This window comes from Zootoca vivipara, chromosome 12 (assembly GCF_963506605.1).
Source record: "Zootoca vivipara chromosome 12, rZooViv1.1, whole genome shotgun sequence".
NCBI classification, from domain to species: Eukaryota; Metazoa; Chordata; class Lepidosauria; order Squamata; family Lacertidae; genus Zootoca; species Zootoca vivipara.
The window spans coordinates 16886510-16904444 of NC_083287.1; positions in this window are offsets into that span (position 1 = coordinate 16886510).

Consider the following 17935-nt stretch of genomic DNA (forward strand, 5'->3'; position numbering starts at 1 on the left):
GTGCGGCTTTGCCGGCGGCCTCCCCTTGCCCTGCACGCCCGCCAGCTGATCCCCGCCAACCATATGGCTGGCGGGCGTGCAGCTTGCCTCCCAAGCTTCCGCAGGAGGAGAGCGATCCCTGCAGGGGCTTAGGATGGAAGCTGTGCCCTGCCAACTATATGGCTGGTGGGCGTGCAGCTTCCTTCCCAAGCCTCCGCAGGAGGAGAGCAACTCTGGGAAAGGGGGGGGGCGCCAGATATGCTTAAAACGGCCCTGGTGGCACACCACATGCTTTGAGAACCACTGCCTTAGTTGGGTACTCAGATGCTATAAGTCACCTTGGGTTCAGTGGCCCTTCCTCCCAGATGAGTATCAGGAGGTTTGCAGGTGAAATCTGCAAAACTATCCACATCTCTTCAATGAACTCATGGAGAGCTACATCCAAGCAAACATACACATGATTGGATCATACAGTTGCGTTTCGATGAGACAATGAAGAACCCATTTGAGTGCCGCAGAACTGATATCCTCTCCACTATCTGGGCTACCAAATGTTCTGTATGTAGGTAATGGTAAAGGTGGCACTGTGGTCTAAACCACTGAGCCTCTTGGACTTGCCAATCGGAAGGCTGGTGGTTTGAATCCCCGTGACAAGGTGAGCTCCCATTGCTCTGTCCCAGCTCCTGCCAACCTAGCAGTTCGAAAGCACGCCAGTGCAAGTAGATAAATAGGTACCACTGTGAAAGGAAAGTAATCAGCGTTTCCGTGCGCTCTGGCTTCTGTCATGGTGTCCCGTTGTGCCAGAAGTGGTTTAGTCATGCTGGCCACATGATCCGGAAAGCTGTCTGGGGACAAACGCCGGCTCCCTCGGCCTGAAAGTGAGATGAGCACCATACCCCATAGTTGCCTTAGACTGGACTTAACCGTCCAGGGGTCCTTTACCTTTTACCTACCTGTGTGTAATTTTTTTTATTTTATTGATTACCCACCCTCCATTCTACCCTTCTGAAATACGTTATTAAGTCTATTTTGGCAAGTAGAATCAGACTACCAGCTGCTTGTTCTCCTATTCTTGTAGATGCAATATGTTTCAGCTCAGGGCCAGCCCACCCGTGAGACAAGGTGAAGCGACAGGATCCACAGAGGCAGCAGATCAAGCCTCCAAGGAGGGCATCTCCCATTGCTGCTGCTGTGCTGGCAGCGATTGCTGTGCTGGCTCCTTGGAGGCTGGAGCAGCCCACCTGCAACTCTTCCTCCACAGCAGCAGCTTGATGAATAGGAGGTGCTTCTGGGTTCGTGTCTCTGCTCCTCCACATGCAGCGGCTGGGTGACCTTGGGCTAGTCACACTTCTCTGAAGTCTCTCAGCCCCACCTACCTCACAGGGTGTCTGTTGTGGTGGAGGAGGGGAAAAGAGATTGTTAGCAGCTTTGAGACTCCTTCGGGTAGTGGTAAAGCGGGATATCAAATCCAAACTCCTCTTCCTCTTCTTCTTCTGGTCTCCCCCACCTCTAGGGAGGAAATGGTGAGGGCTGCCCAGTGTGATTCAGAGCGGGACCCTTTCCCTCATCCTACAACGCCCTTTGAGTCCCACTTTAACTGTCGAGTAAGATTGATTTCATTTCCCCCTTTGTCTGTGGTTCTTTATTGCACTCTTGTTCCCAGTGTAGATCTTCACTCATCTCTTCTCCTCTGGTGGGGCACCATTGTGAGGTACGCCTCGGGTGTCGAAATGTCTTGAGCCGGCCCTATTTTAACTGCTTTTAATTCTGAATTTTAAATCGGTTGGAACTAATAATAATGGCAATAATAGGTAAAGGTAAAGGGACCCCTGACCATTAGTCAGGTGTTATTGGACTACAACTTCCACCAGCCTGCATATGTGTGTGTGAGTGTGTGTGAGAGAGTTACTATCATAATTATGACCTGTTTGGTTAATATTAAATGGTTATTTGACAATATTGCTCTAGTTAACAGTGTTGCAGTATCTCCTCCCACCCCCACCCCCCGCCAGCATTACCCTAGGTAGGCATAACTACCATCTTCAATCTGAACTCTTGAAAAATCTCCGTTTGGTACGTCCTTTGCTCCTCACAAGCTTCTGCATTGTTTGATTTACACTAGAATTGGTTTCACTTGGCCCTTCCGCTCCAAAATGCTGTAATTAATGTTGTCACAGGGCTTATGCCTAGGAGCAAGGATAGCGGCTATGGAATGTGCAAGGCTGAATTCTTCTGGAAAAAACCACACACACACCCAAAGTGATTATAGGAGTTCTTAAGACCATTTCAGGAATTCTCATTGCATTGATACTGATCTTTGTATATGACATACTTGGGTTTCCTTTTGCAAAGATATATTTTTCAATGTAAGGGACGTGGGTGGAGCTGTGGTCTAAAGCACTGAGCCTCTTGGGCTTGCCGATCAGAAGGTCAGCAGTTCGAATGCCCACAATGGGGTGAGCTCCCATTGCTCTGTCCCAGCTCCTGTCAGCCTAGCAGTTCGAAAGCACACCAGGGCAAGTAGATAAAAAGGTACTGCTGTGGTGGGAAGGTAAACAGCATTTCTGTACACTCTGGTTTCCGTCACGGGGTTCCATTGCATCAAAAGCGGTTATGTCATGCTGGCCACATGACCCGGAAAGCTGTCTGTGGACAAACGCTGGCTCCCTTGCCCTGAAAATGAGATGAGCGCCGTAACCCCATAGTTGCCTTTGACTGGACTTAACCATCCAGGGGTCCTTGACCTTGACCTTACCTTATTATACAATGTAAATATTCAGCTTGAAGCCTCTTTTATATTTTGTGTTCACTGAAATGTGACCACACTTGAATGCTGAGGTACACTTGGTCAGTGGCGGGCCTTGGGTCTCAAATTTCAGCAGCACCCTGTGTGATGGCAAACCCCCCCCCCCTTCCCAATTCTACAACATCGTTGCAGCACCTCCTGTGGCACTCCCAAGACTCCACACCCAGTGCAACCAAACATTGCAAGTTTTGCCCTGGATTCAAACTTGTGACGGCCAGCATGCGAGACCTGGGGTGTTCTACTAGGCTAGGGTTCCTTCAGCAGCATGTGTTGGGATTTTACTCTTTGAAGCAGCTTCCCACAGGAGCAATTAATGAGTTGTCAGAAGGCCAGAAAGACTGAGCAGAGGGAGTTATTCTGCCTGGAAATATGGGAGCCTAGAAACAGCTCTGCTATTGGACGAGGTCACCCATATAGGCATGATGACTCATGACTTTCCTGTAGAGTGAAGAGAGGTGTCTTGGTTGAATGATTGTATTTGGAGTTTGTTAGAGAGAGAGTTAAGATCTGTGTCTGTATCTTGTATATAGTAACTTGTGGGTCTGCTGTAAATAATCTCTGTAGTAACCAAGTTACCAGTGAGCAGCGTTTTGTTCCTGCTTCATCCTGCCAGCTTGCAACCGAATGCTTCTGGACAGTCTGCATAAACTCTGCAATATTCAACAGCATGTTTCTCTTATGTCTGAATTTTTGCCTGCACGGTACATCAGTTTCTTGGATTAGCAAGGTTAAACTTTATAGAGAAGTCTGAAATCTTTATATTCGGCTTTTCTATATCCTTCATTCATAATTCATTTGTTTCTGATATATCAAATAATAGCCCAGTTGCTAGCCTAGAGGCTCTTGTTTGAGAAATAGGTTTGATATGTTATCATTCCCAGAATGCAGAAACGATGTGCCCTGGTGCATTTCTAATATTGGATTCTGCATATAGAAAAGAAAGCACACGGTTAATTGCTGATGTACTGCTTATTGGAGGGGTATTGCAAGAACCGAGTTCAAGCCAAATTAATCTAATCACACTTAATTCCCCTGAAAATCCATGGAACAGATTTGAAATTGTCTACTTACCTCAGTGATTTCAGAGATAATGTGTCTAATATTTATTTATTTCTTAGTACATTTATAGCCCACCTTTCCCTCCACAGAGCTCAAGTGGCGTACACAGCTACCCCCCTCTCCATTTTATACTCACAACAACCCTGTGAGGTAGGCTAGGCTGAGAGAGAGTGACAGTCACCCAGTGGGGATTGGGAACCTGCTCTCCCAGCACTCTAACCACCACTCCACACTGTCTGCTGTGTGAATCCAGCCCACTGCCTTTCCAATTAAGGACAGAGATCTTCCCATTGTGGTTGCATATTATGTAATAGTCACTATTTTTCTCATGCTTGAAATGCTGATGAAGCAATATTGACATATTTGTATCTGTATTAGCACATGCTCTGTTTTGCACTCTGAATTGCTCGTGGTGTGTGGGTTTTAAAAAGCATGTGTGCGTCGTCCCACCTGCATTTTGATTAAGCTCTTTCGCACTTGAGTTTCCCGTGAGCCGTAGCTTGGTAGTTTTCGAACCGTTCCGGGAGTCGAATGGACTCCTGGATAGGGATAAAGTTTGACAACCAAGGTACGACGGTAATAATGCTTCCCCATAATGCTTGTGCCTTATCTCAGGGGGAAGGGTTAAGCACTCCCTCCTCGGTGCTTGTTTCCCATCAAATTAGCTTTATTGTTTTTTATAAATACTTTTTATTGAGTTTTATAAAAACATATACAAAACATATCAAATACACAATATAACACTACAAAACATAAAAAACACACAATACACAAAACAACAATAAGCAAATTTCATCTTATTCCACTTTTATATCATTGTCCAGTATACTTCCCCAGTTCCCCTCTAACTGATTTTCATTTCGAGATCATCTATAACAGTTTCTTAATCTATATCTTTAATATTCATCATCATATTTTTTTGTTCCTTCATCCATCTTTACCTCAATCCTTTATTTTTGAATCATTTACATACTTTGTAATCTTCTCTTTCTTCCCTAATGCCTTAACTTCAACATTCCCCTAGATATTCAGTCTTTTTATAATCAAAAACAATTCCCTAAATACACTTTAATTTTTTTCCAATCTTCCTCTATTCTCTCATCTGCTTGGTCCCGGAGTCTACCCGTCAATTCTGCTAGTTCCATAAAGTCCATCATTTTCATTTGCCATTCTTGTAGGGAGGGCAATTCTTCTTTCTTCCAATATTTCGCAATTAAAATCCTCGCAGCTGTGGTGGCATACATGAAAAAATTGACATCCTTTTTTGGGATTTCCTCCCCCACTATACCAAGTAAAAAGGCCTCTGGTTTTTTCAAAAATGTGTTTTTGAATATCTTTTTCATTTCATTATAAATCATTTCCCAGAAGCCTTTTATCTTGGGACATGTCCACCACATGTGATAGAATGAACCAATTTCCTCTTTACATTTCCAGCACTTATTGTCACCTTTATGATACATTTTCGCCAATTTAACCGGTGTCAAATACCATCTATACATCATTTTCATTAAATTCTCCTTTAAAGCAGTGCATGCCGTAAATTTCATTCCCTTCTTCCACAACCTTTCCCATTCTGACATCATAACATTGTGTCCTCCATCAAATTAGCTTTAAAGTGGCTTTAATTAAAGAAAAATACGTTTGGAGATCTAAGTCCAGATTTCTCCTGCCACATGTAATTTGGCCTTTGGCTACTGGTAAATTCCATCAGTTACACCCAATCGGTTGGCTCACGTTTCTATATTGTTTTGTGTCTACTGTCTATTTGGCAATGTAGTTCCAAATAATACTATATCAAGTCTTTCCTCTCTATCCTGTTTAACGTTCCATCTCTCCATCTGTGTCTCAAAAATAAAAATCTAACCCTTTCTGCTACATTGGTTGTGTGACTTTTCGGTCTTCTTGCTCGTGTCTTGCCTGCATATCATTCTGCAGATACACATTCATATTTTACATTTCAGCCCCCAGTATTCTCAGGCAACCAGACTCACTGGCACCTGCTGTGAATTGACCTATCGGACTTCTCCAAGTTCAGTTTTTAACCTAATGACAGGCGGCTGCAAACCACCCACCAGTTAAAATTCTCCTGCTATGCCCTGGAGTGGCACTATGTCAGAGAATTGTGGGAAACGTAAAAGGATGGGTGGCTCACAGCTGGTCACTGCAGATTGCGATCCTTCTGCCTGCCACTGCTGCTAATCCCACTGGGGGGAGCACCAATGTTGGGGTGGGGGTGCCAGATGAACCTTTGCCAGGGCACTCTCTTAAATCTGCAGCTACCCTGCATCCAATAACATCCTGAATGATACAAGCTATGGTTTAATGGGTGGGCAGAGCTGAATGTGAGTGAAGCTACGTAGCTGGCCATGCACCTGCGCACTTCCCTCTGTTGGTCTATTACAATAAGGGACATGGGAGGCGCCATGGGCGTAGGCAGGGGGGAGGAGCATAGCTGCCAAGTTTTCCCTTTTCTCGCGAGGAAGCCTATTCAGCATAAGGGAAAATCCCTTTAAAAAAGGGATAACTTGGCAGCTATGGGGAGGAGGGGGCAGCTGCCCTCCCCTAGAAGCAAAAAATTAATGTATTTTACAGACCATAACCAGCACTTTTCCCCTCCAAAAACTGAAGTGGAAAGGGCTTTGCTTTAGCAAGAGCAGCTCAGTCTCCGCTTGCTGGGGGGGGGGAAACACAGCTGTAACAAAAACACATCAAATAAATAAAGCAAAGTGGCTACCGGTAGTTAAGCAGTTAAGACAATGGAGCAGATATCTCCAGGCAAGATTAGATAGCTCACCACTTCACCCTATTGTTTTTCAGTGGGAGTTGTTAATGAGCATTCAGGGATCGCATTAAGAGTTCTATTGGCGATTTAATGAGGGTGCAGAGGATTCAATTTGACTATGGTGGCCCTGCAAGGCTAAACGGAAGTGAATAAGAAAAGGGGGGGCTGTACCTTTGATAGACACAGTGATGTTTATAAAAAGCAGTGGTGTTCCAGTTTGCCCCCCCTCCTGCATCTGTATACTGTAAATCAGGGGTGGCCACCTCCCAAGAGACTCTGATCTACTCACAGAGTAAAAAACTGGGAGTGATCTACCCCCTTTTGGGGGGTTCAGGTCAAAGCTGTTGAGTTTTTTTAAAGGAAGGGAAGCCCTGTTTTTTGGGGTTTAGGTCAAACTTGTTGAGCTTCTTTTAGGAGGGAGGCCCATTTTTGTTTAGGGCTTCAGGTCATAGTTCAGCTTTTTTTAGGGAGGAGGAAAATTTTGGGTGAGCTTTTTTTTAGGGGTGCCAGTGATCTAGCAGTGATCTACCACAGGCATCCAGTGATCTACTGGTAGATCACAATCTACCTGTTGGACGTGCCTGCTGTAAATCAAGCAGAGAGAAAGCTGCTTACAGGCGTACCGGTATCTTCCTCTTGCTGCAGAGTTCCAGCATCACAGCGTCACCCAGAGGCACCCACAAATGTGAGTTATCCCTCTCTCTATTTCTTCCTTCCCTCCCTCCCTCTTCCATCCTTAATAAAATACGGGGGGGGGGGCAGATAAGCCCCACATAGAAAACCCATCAACATGGGGGGGATGACTCTTTCAAATACGGTATTTACCAGTAATTGGGGGGGGAGGCATCTAGGCATCTAGGAGTTGGCTGCTATGCCTAGGACAATTCAAGAAAGCAGAATGATGCATATGCTATGGTAATATATCAATAGAATCATAGAATTGTAGTTGGAAGGGACCACAAGGGTCATCTAGTCCAACCCCCTGCAATGCAGGAAATTTTCCCCAAGGTGGGGCTTGAACCCACGACATGGTTGAAATATTATGCTGATATGCAGCAACGCCTTGGAGCTGTCGTGACTGCGGCTGTGCCTTGCCTCACCCTTGCCTGCCCTGCCACCCCCTCTCACCTTCCCGACCCTCCCGTCCTCTCCAGCCAAGCAGGGTAGCCGCTGACGCTGCCAGCCCCAGAAGCACAAGGTGGCCGCCGCCGCCACCACCACGATGTCGTCGGGCCCGCTGGCCCTGTAGTCCCGCCCACGTTCCCACTTCGTGGCCCCTCCCCTCCCGTGCCTTGGCCCCGCCCCTGAACGACCATGGCTTGCCCCCCCCGTTTTGATCCTGGCTATGCCCCAGGGAGGCGCTGTGGTCTAAACCACTGAGCCTCTTGGGCTTGCCGATCGGAAGGTCAGCGGTTTGGATCCCTGTGACGGAGTGAGCTCCTGTTGCTCTGTCCCAGCTCTTGCCAACCTAGCAATTTGAAAGCACGCCAGTGCAAGTAGATAAATAGGTACTGCTGCGGCAGGAAGGTAAAAGGCGTTTCCGTGCACTCTGGTTTCCGTCACGGTGTTCCGTTGTGCCAGAAGTGGTTTGGTCATGCTGGCCACATGACCCAGAAAGCTGTCTGCGGACAAACGCCAGCTCCCTCGGCCTGAAAGTGAGATGAGTGCCACAACCCCATAGTTGCCTTTGACAGGACTTAACCGTCCAGGGGTCTTTTAACTTTTTTATGAGAATCCTTAAACTGTGACTGCTCCACCTAGGAATTTTTCCACTTCTTGATAGGTTTAGTGAAAATCAAGGTTCACCCATCCGTTGGTGCTACTGTTTTCCTTTATACAACCAGGGTTTCCCTCCGCATCGCATCGCTTATGTTTTAAACTCCTGCTCTCTCCCTGCATACAGCAGCCAACATTACTGATAAAGGTAAAGGTAAAGGGACCCCTGACCATTAGGTCCAGTCGTGACCGACTCTGGGGTTGCGGCGCTCATCTCGCATTATTGGCCGAGGGAGCCGGCGTATAGCTTCCAGGTCATGTGGCCAGCATGACAAAGCCGCTTCTGGCAAACCAGAGCAGCACATGGAAACGCCGTTTACCTTCCCGCTGTAGCGGTTCCTATTTATCTACTTGCACTTTTACGTGCTTTCGAACTGCTAGGTTGGCAGGAGCTGGGACCAAGCAACGGGAGCTCACCCCATCACAGGGATTCGAACCGCCGACCTTCTGATCAGCAAGCCCTAGGCTCAGTGGTTTAACCACAGCGCTACTGATAGGAGAGTATTAAATTTCACTATCTGCCCAGAGGCACTCAAGGTGATATACCAGTGATAAAACAGTAAATACAATTCATTTTTTAAAAATAATAATCCAAAAGGCATAGCCACCTCAAAGGTGGCTATGCCTCGGGTTACAGACGCTTCAGGTTGTGTGTTTTCGGGTTGCGCACTGCGCCGAACCCGGAAGTACCGGAACAGGTTACTTCTGGGTTTCGGCACTTGCGCATGCGCAGAAGCACTAAATCGTGCTTTGTGCATGCACAGAAGTGCCGAATTGCCGAATCGCGACCTGTGCGTGCACAGACGCGGCGCTGTGGGTTGTGGATGCTGCGGGTTGCGAACGTACCTCCCACACGGATCACGTTTGCAACCCGAGCATCCACTGTATTGCACTTCTGCTTTGAAATCCGGCTTGCTTTTATGTTTGTATCGCAACAGTATTGTAGAACAATGTAGCCAAAGTCCCAATGAAAGAAAAGCATTAGTTATGAAATTAAAAAAAATAAGAGCTACAAATATTCCATCATTACATGACAGAGTAAGCTTACCTAACAATGGCAGGATATAATTGATACAAAAAGTACATGTACAAGCCTGCTGGGACAAAAGGTTTATCCTTACTACTAGATTGCTCTCAGGGGTTGACAGCTTGATCCTAAGAGTTGCAGAACCAGCACATAAAGGAGAAATGGGAATCATAGGGAACTCCCTCCCGGGTCTGCTGTGAGAATGAATAAGAATTTTGCAACATTCCAGGCAGTAGAAAAGGCAGAAATAATTAACAATACCTTCTGGCAAAGAAAAGCTTATTGCATTGACATTTATGCTAGCTTGATTGTATGAATCATTGCTTAGCCAGGTCAAACCTTTTAGCGTGTGTAATCTTTCTATTGCATACACTGATTGCCCACTAAAGCTATCTAGTTACAGCTTAATTAAAGTTCTCTATCTTATCCAGTGCTGAGAATGAGTTCAGCTAAAAACTAGCACAAAGGGGATCTCAGAAAACCAGGAAAGCTGACACCGTGTTACCCAAATATCTTCAGAAATTAATTCAAGTCTAGACTGCAAACTACATAGGCAAGGTTTATGGGACTGTTTCTCCACACTTAATTATACTGCACGATCATATTACTTGACATGATGAACCGATTCTCTCATCTATAGAGAAAGAGACTGTATGCCACGTTTTCACTGCTGGGCTCAAATATTGCTATACAGTATGACATTAGTGCTGTTAACTTAATTCTGCTTTTTTCATACCACATCTTAGACTCTGCCTAAACCACTGAGCCTAGGGCTTGCTGATTAGAAGGTCGGCGCTTCGAATCCCTGTGACGGGGTGAGCTCCCGTTGCTTGGTCCCAGCTCCTGCCAACCTAGCAGTTCGAAAGCACGTCAAAATGCAAGTAGATAAATAGGAACCGCTACAGCGGGAAGGTAAACGACGTTTCCGTGTGCTGCTCTGGTTTGCCAGAAGCGGCTTTGTCATGCTGGCCACATGACCTGGAAGCTATACGCCAGCTCCCTCGGCCAATAATGCGAGATGAGCGCGCAACCCCAGAGTCGGTCAAGACTGGACCTAATGGTCAGGGGTCCCTTTACCTTACCAGGGCATTAATGTGAATGTGGGGCAATTTTTCTATATGTGCATTCAGGGCTGGCCCATGCATGAGGCAAACTGAGGTATCTGCCTCAGGTGGCAGGATCCACAGGGGTGGCATGTCCCGCCTCCAATAGTGCATCACCCACTGCCGCAGTGGCATGCTCCTTGGAGACCAGATCTGCCGCTGCCTCAGCAGCCCCACCAATTCTGCCTCTGCAGGGGCCTCTTAGTGACTAGGAGGCACTGCTGGTCTCCAGACCTTAGGGAGGAAATATTGGGGGTTGCCATCTGGGGTCCCCTGGTGTCTGCACCCATCCGGCGTGATTTTGATTCCCACTTCAACTGGGAGGTAAGGTTGATTTGATTGCCCACCCACCGCTTGTTCCTAATTTAGATCTTCACTTCTTCCCTGGCTGGGGGGAGCATCATTTTGTGGTTTGCTTCAAGTACCAGAATGTCTTGGGCTAGCCCTGTGTCCACATATGAGATGCTCTATAAAAGATGTCAAGGAACACGTTGCTGAAAACATGAAGACCAACAGCAAGATGTTCTTTAAATATACAGTGGCACCTCTGGTTGCGAACGGGATCCGTTCTGGAGGCCCGTTCGCAACATAAAAAGGCCGCACCCTGAAGCGCTGCGTCTGCGCAGGCGCGAGACATACTTTGGCACTTCTGTGCATGTGCGTGCGCCGAAACCGGAAGTAACCCATTCCGGGACTTCCGGGTTTGGCGCGTCCGTATCCCGAAAAGACGCATCCTGAAGCGGACGTAACATGAGGTATGACTGTACTAGTAGCAGGAAACCTAGGGCAGTGGCTTTCAACTAGTGTGCCGTGGCACCCTGGGGTGCCGTGAATGATGGTCAGGGGTGCCTCAGGCAACACTGGCCTCTCTTCCTCTTTATATCCCTCCCTCCTCTGATGCCCTCTGGCACCTCTGCCTCCCAAAGGCTTGCACAACTGTTTATCGCAGCAGCCCTGGCTAAAAGCTCCTCAAGTGAGCTTTGGGGCGGTGGTGGTGCAGCTCAGAGACCAGGGACAGCAGCAGCAGCTGCCCGGAGGACTCCCAAGGAGAGGGGAGAGGAGGCTGAGGGACCGCTCCACAAGGGAGCGTGTTCGAAAAAGGGTGAGAGGCTGCCAGCTCTGCAGGCAAGGGGTGACATAACTGGTCTCCTGAGCCCCACAGGGATGCCTCAGAAAGAATGTAGTTGGTTAAGGAAGCCCTGGACTCAAAAAGATTGAAAACCCCTGGTCTAGAGTTATAAAGGAGGATGAAGAGATCCCAGAGAAGCCGAATGCATTACCGTATTGGCCCGAATATAAGCCGCACCGTTAAAATCGGAGGGGGGAAAGAAAAAATACCTGAATATAAGCTGCTCCCTTCCTCGCTGCTCCTGACGCCTTTTTTGGGGGGGGCATGCTGCATAGCCGGCAGCCTTTCCTCTTCCTCGCCCTCTCCCTTCCTGGCCTTGGGGGAGAGGACTACGCACGGGGCGGGCACTGCTTTGCCATGCTCCTCCTGGCTGCATACCGTAAGGTCGCAAATATAAACTGCACTTTAACTTTTCATGGTTGGAATGGGGGGGGGGGAGTGCGGCTTATATTCAGGCCAATATGGTATTTGAATCTGTTTTCACAATGGAGGATATAGGGCAGATCCCAGTGCCTAAACCAGGCATCCCCAAACTGTGGCCCTCCAGATGTTTTGGCCTACAACTCCCATGATCCCTAGCTAACAGGACCAGTGGTCGGGGAAGATGGGAATTGTAGTCCAAAACATCTGGAGGGCCGAAGTTTGGGGATGCCTTCCCTAAACTAAACTTTGCAGGAGGTGAGTCTGGGGGATTAAGACAGATAGTTGTGATGAGAAATGAAGTTCCAGGCCTGATAGACCTGCTGGGTCCGGATGACACCCACATGAGAATTTCCAAAGAACTACAGTCCCCAGAGTTCCTTTGGAAGAAGGATTCTGACAGCTAGAGTTCTGTGAGCAGAATAAGTTTCTCCTAACAATCCTCAGCACCCTTAACAAACTACAGTTCCCAGGATTTGGGGTGTGTGTGGCTGTTTAAGGTGGTATGACGATGCTTTAAATGTATAGTGCTGGCTGGTCAAAGGCGAAGACAGGCAGAATATGGCAGGCAAAATATGAAGCCTGGCAGAAACAAGAGCAGACTTAATTTTCAAACCCCAGAACTGGTAATCATGGTTTAACTAGATCATTAAAGTACAGGGTAGACCAGGGGTTCCCAGACTACGGCCTGCGGGCCAGATGCGGCCCAATTGGCCTCCCAATCCGGCCCGCGACGACCCCCGCTGCCTGCTCTTGCGGCACGCTGCGCGGCGGCGCACTTCCAGATCTGAAAAAAATCGCCGAAAATCGTTTCTGCGCATGCGTATGGGCCTCTCCCGACCCAGAAGAGGTCATTTCCGGTGCACTTCCGGGTCAGGGGAGGTGCACTTCCGTGTCGGGGGAGGCCCATATGCATGCGCACAAACAATTTTCGGCGATTTTTCCGGCCTGGAAGCGCACCACCGCGCCAGTAAATGGGTGTGTGCATACGCACTGGCGCGCACTCCCCCACCCTCCGGCCCGCCGCGCGCGCACTCTCCCGCCCTCCGGCCCGCCGCGCGATCGGCGCAGTGGGCACCGGCCCAAAGGCGGGTAAGTCTGGGGACCCCTGGGGTAAACATTTCAGTTTTCTTTCCAGACTACATTTTGATATTCATTCCCATACATTAGTAACTTCTGAAACATGAGCAATCCAGGTTTGCTTTATCTTAAACAAAAACCAACGTATAATGCATGAATAAAATTTTGGAATCCTCAGAAAAACCCAGAATGTGAAATTGCATTTCTAAGTGTTGGTTCTATAGAAAGGAAAGTCCTATGCTAGAATTTTGATACGCCATGCTAATAAAAACTTTTTTTGGGAGGGGAGAAGTAGTGGGGCATGTAGCCTCTTGTACATCAGTCATGACCTTTGTCTATAAACAGGTTTTTCATTCTGCTTTCTGCTCTCACGAATAACATTTCGGATTTCCTCCTTATGAACTGGCCTCAAGCTGAGGAGTAGCCTTTGTAGTTAACTGGCACACTTTTTGGCCATGTGTGATTTTCTAAACTTCAGGTTTCCCTTGACAGATTTAACCATGGATGGACTATTTATATTATGTAATCACAAACGACATGTAAACAGAGTGGAATCGGATTCAGAAAATTCATTATTTGCATCAGCCACTAGCCATAGCAAAATAAAATAAAATACAGTGGACCGAAGATAGAGGTAAAAACTTAACTACACAAAATACATTCTGGAGGTTTGCATCAATAATCTAACAATACCCGGTTGATCTTATTCTAATTGCCATTTTTTGCAGCTTTTGCTGTCACCTGGTTATCTTGATCTGCTAGAAGAAAGAACAAAGTAGCAATCGTTGAGTTACCCGGCATGGACAGTAGTAGTAGCCGGGTAATAAGTTCACTCCTCAAAGAGGAGTGGATAAAACAGAGTGGATAAAATTGATGATTTAAGAAAATCCCAGATATCAATCTGATATATTGTTTTTTTAAAAAAACCCATATCAGTTTTATTATGCATTCTGAACAAAATACAAGCATATTACCTCTTACAGCCATGATTTCTTCTAAATCCATTTCTTCTTCTTCTTCTTTTTCTTTGGCGATCACTCGTAGCCGAGTAAGATTATCTTCCATAAACACAGTTTTAATAATGTCTGTAAGTGACTGTGGAGGCCAATTCTGGATCCACACTTCCTTCCACAGTGGTTTCCAGGCGGGAGTTGATCACGGTGAGGGTTTGCCAAGCATACCTTCCTCTTAGCATGTTTCTCCCTTGCACCCTGAGTTCGAGTGTCTTCAAAGCCCATGACACCTTTGGTAAAGGCTGTTCTCCAACGGGAGCGCTCGCAGGCCAGTGTTTCCCAGTTGTCAGTGTTTATACTACATTTTTTAAGATTTGCCTTGAGAGAGTCTTTAAATCTCTTTTGTTGACCACCAGCATTACACTTTCCATTTTTAAGTTCGGAATAGAGTAGTTGCTTTGGAAGACGATGATCAGGCATCCGCACAACATGACCAGTCCAATGAAGTTGATGTTGAAGAATCATTGCTTCAATACTGGTGATCTTTGCTGCTTCCAGTACACTGGCATTAGTTCGCCTGTCTTCCCAAGTGATGTGCAAAATGTATGTCCAATGAATCAACAAACAGCAATTTTATAGTCATATTACATCAGAGAAGAGCCACCACTATGATGGCAGAACAGCTGTTGTTATAATTGACAGGCATGCCCCCAGTGACCATGGCAACACTGCCACATTGGCAATGATGCCGACTAACAATGGATTAATGCCCCCAACAAACACCTCTGCTTCATTAACACATGCAAGCAGGGCTGACTCAGGGCATTGAAAAGGTGACACCTGGTGCAGGGTAATATTTTTTAGCAAGAGACACCAATGCAAGTACCGGTATACAGCTATGCAAGAGATGCGACTCGATGGCCGTTCAAAAGTTGCTGGACTACAACTCCCAGCATCCCAGACCATTGCCTGGGACCAGTGCTTTTTTGGGGGGAGGTATACAGGGGTACAAATTGGGACCCAGGTGGCGCTGTGGTTAAACCACTGAGCCTAGAGCTTGTTGATCAGAAGGTCGGCGGTTCGAATCCCTGCAACGGGGTGAGCTCCCGTTGCTCGGTCCCAGCTCCTGCCAACCTAGCAGTTCGAAAGCACTTCAAAGTGCAAGTAGATAAATAGGAACTGCTACAGCGGGAAGGTAAACGGCGTTTCCATGTGCTGCTCTGGTTTGCCAGAAGCGGCTTTGTCATGCTGGCCACATGACCTGGAAGCTATACGCCGGCTCCCTCGGCCAATAATGCGAGATGAGCGCGCAACCCCAGAGTCGGTCACGACTGGACCTAATGGTCAGGGGTCCCTTTACCTTTATACAGGGGTACATTTTTTAAGGAAAAAAGCACTGCCTGGGACTGATGGGAACCAGAGTCCAACAGTGTCTGGACTCCAAGTCCAGATTCCTCATGTTTCAGTTATGCTATGTGTCTTGGGCAAATGATTGAAAACCATGATCCAAATTAAGCCTCCAGATTATGTAATACAAACTAATAAACTGCAGGACACCCACCCTGACCTTTGTAATTCAACATATGAGCAATGATCGTAGTAAACAGTTAATGTAAGTATTTACTGGAACCAAGGTCTTCTTGGCTTGTATAAAATGATGCTGCAAGCATTATTATAGTTCGGGTTCCTAGCAAACTCTTTATAATTCATTGTGATGCTTTTTTTAGGTCTATTGTAATTCCTTTTATCACCGATGTACATAAATAATACAGTTTCTTCTAAGATATGTCCTGCATGGACCAATTTTGTGTGCCTCGTCTCTATCTACTTCCCCCCACTGTAAATTCATATGTGCTGAATACAACTGCAGCATCGCTTGCATTGGCAATAAGAGCGATCATCTCAATGTCAATAGTATTATGGATGCCACAAACCAGGGACTGGGAACTTCTGGCCTTCTATATGAAGAAGAAGAAGATTTGCATCAGCCATTAGCCATAGCAATAAAATAACATACAATGTAGTGAAGATGGAGGTGAAAACTTAACTATACAAAATACGTTCTGGAGGCCTTCCGTATGTTTCTGGAATTCTGCTTGCTTGACCATAGAGAAGCTACTGGGGGTTGAGCCTAAGAACCTCTGCAGGGCCACAGGTTCCTCATCCTTGCCATAGCATAGACACTATTGGAGATTGATGTGTGGCTGTGGCATTTCAGGGCTGTCCTTTGCATTGAAGCATCTACCGTTACAAGTGTGTACCTGGACTCCTATGTGCTCGGCCAGCACTCATGTATGTTCATATACACCCTGCTGAGAGGTTTAGGATTTTTGGCTGGAGTTATGACACATGCTTGTTATGGATGACTGTTAACCCTTAATCTTATGCCCACATATGATAGCAAACTAGCAGGACCCAGCCACGCATTGCTGTGGCCCAGTCAGGGCCCCCCTACCCCAGTGGAGGACGGTAGGATACCCCTCCCTCTGTTGTCCCTGGCAAGTGTTGGCCCCTCTCCCTGTATCTCCATTCCTTGGCCCCCACCCTTGGAAAAGGAACTGTCTGAGTCATGTATTGTAGTCATTTGCCAGTAGATGGCAATTCCTTAAAATTGGCTTTTACCTGCCTCAGGTGTGGCATCTGTCTAAGCAAACTGTATAAGATCCTTCATGTATTTGCATGTGACGTTGTGTCAAAATTTTAATGCAATTGGTCCAGCGGTTTCGGTGAAAAGTGGAGACACGCAAACATGGTTGGTTTACATTTTTATATATACAGATAGGAGTGGCAGAATATATAAAAATGCTGCTTTAGACAGCAAAGTTACATTCTAAGCAGGTAGGCACACTTTAATTAAAGAGTAAAAGATTCCCTAACTATTCTAAAGGCCAAAAAGGTAAAGGACCCCTGGATGGTTAAGTCCAGTCAAAGGTGACTAAGGGGTTGTGGCGCTCATCTCGCTTTCAGGCTGAGGGAGCCGGCGTTTGTCCACAGACAGCTTTCCAGGTCATGTGGCCAGCATGACTAAACTGCTTCTGGTGCAATGGGACACCATGACAGAAGCCAGAGTGCACGGAAATGCCATTTACCTTCCCGCCACAGCAGTACCTATCTACTTGCACTGGTATACATGTACTTTCAAACTGCTAGGTTGGCAGGAGCTGGGACACAGCAATGGGAACTCACTCCTTTGAATCGCTGACCTTCTGATTGGCAAGCCCAAGAGGCTCATTGGTTTAGACCACAGCGCCCCCCGTGGCCTACAGAAGCATGGGCATGACAATTTTGCCATAAATCCACACTAGGAGGTGGGGGGGGGAGAGAAAGTACCGGTATACCTGTCCTTAAGGCAAAGCAGAAGTGTGCAGACTTCTAGGGAGCAGTGGATAAGTTCTGTCCTGTTGGAGCTATGAGAGCCCACTAGCCTTTGAATCTAATGGTTTTTTAAATACCTTTTTGCCAAAGCATGTCAGTGTATAGAGGAGGGGGATGTGAAATGATTGATTTCTACAATTTCCATAATCCTTTCCAGATTTTCCTGCCTATATCTTACCTTGCCCATCTTTGGTCATCCTGTTCCTGTTTGCTTAACAAAAGGGTGAAAGACTTGTGATCGAGAACAGTTTTCTAAACCTGTCTGAGATGGTCTTTAAATCAGCTTACCATTGTGTGGACGGATCCCCCTGAAGAGATGAGTATCCTGTATTTAGCAATCCTATATTTGCATATGTTTTTTTTCTATATATGCATATGTTGATCTTTAGGTCAGGTGTGTGTGAACTCAGAATATTCCTGAATGCCTGGAATGCGTCTTGTGCCAG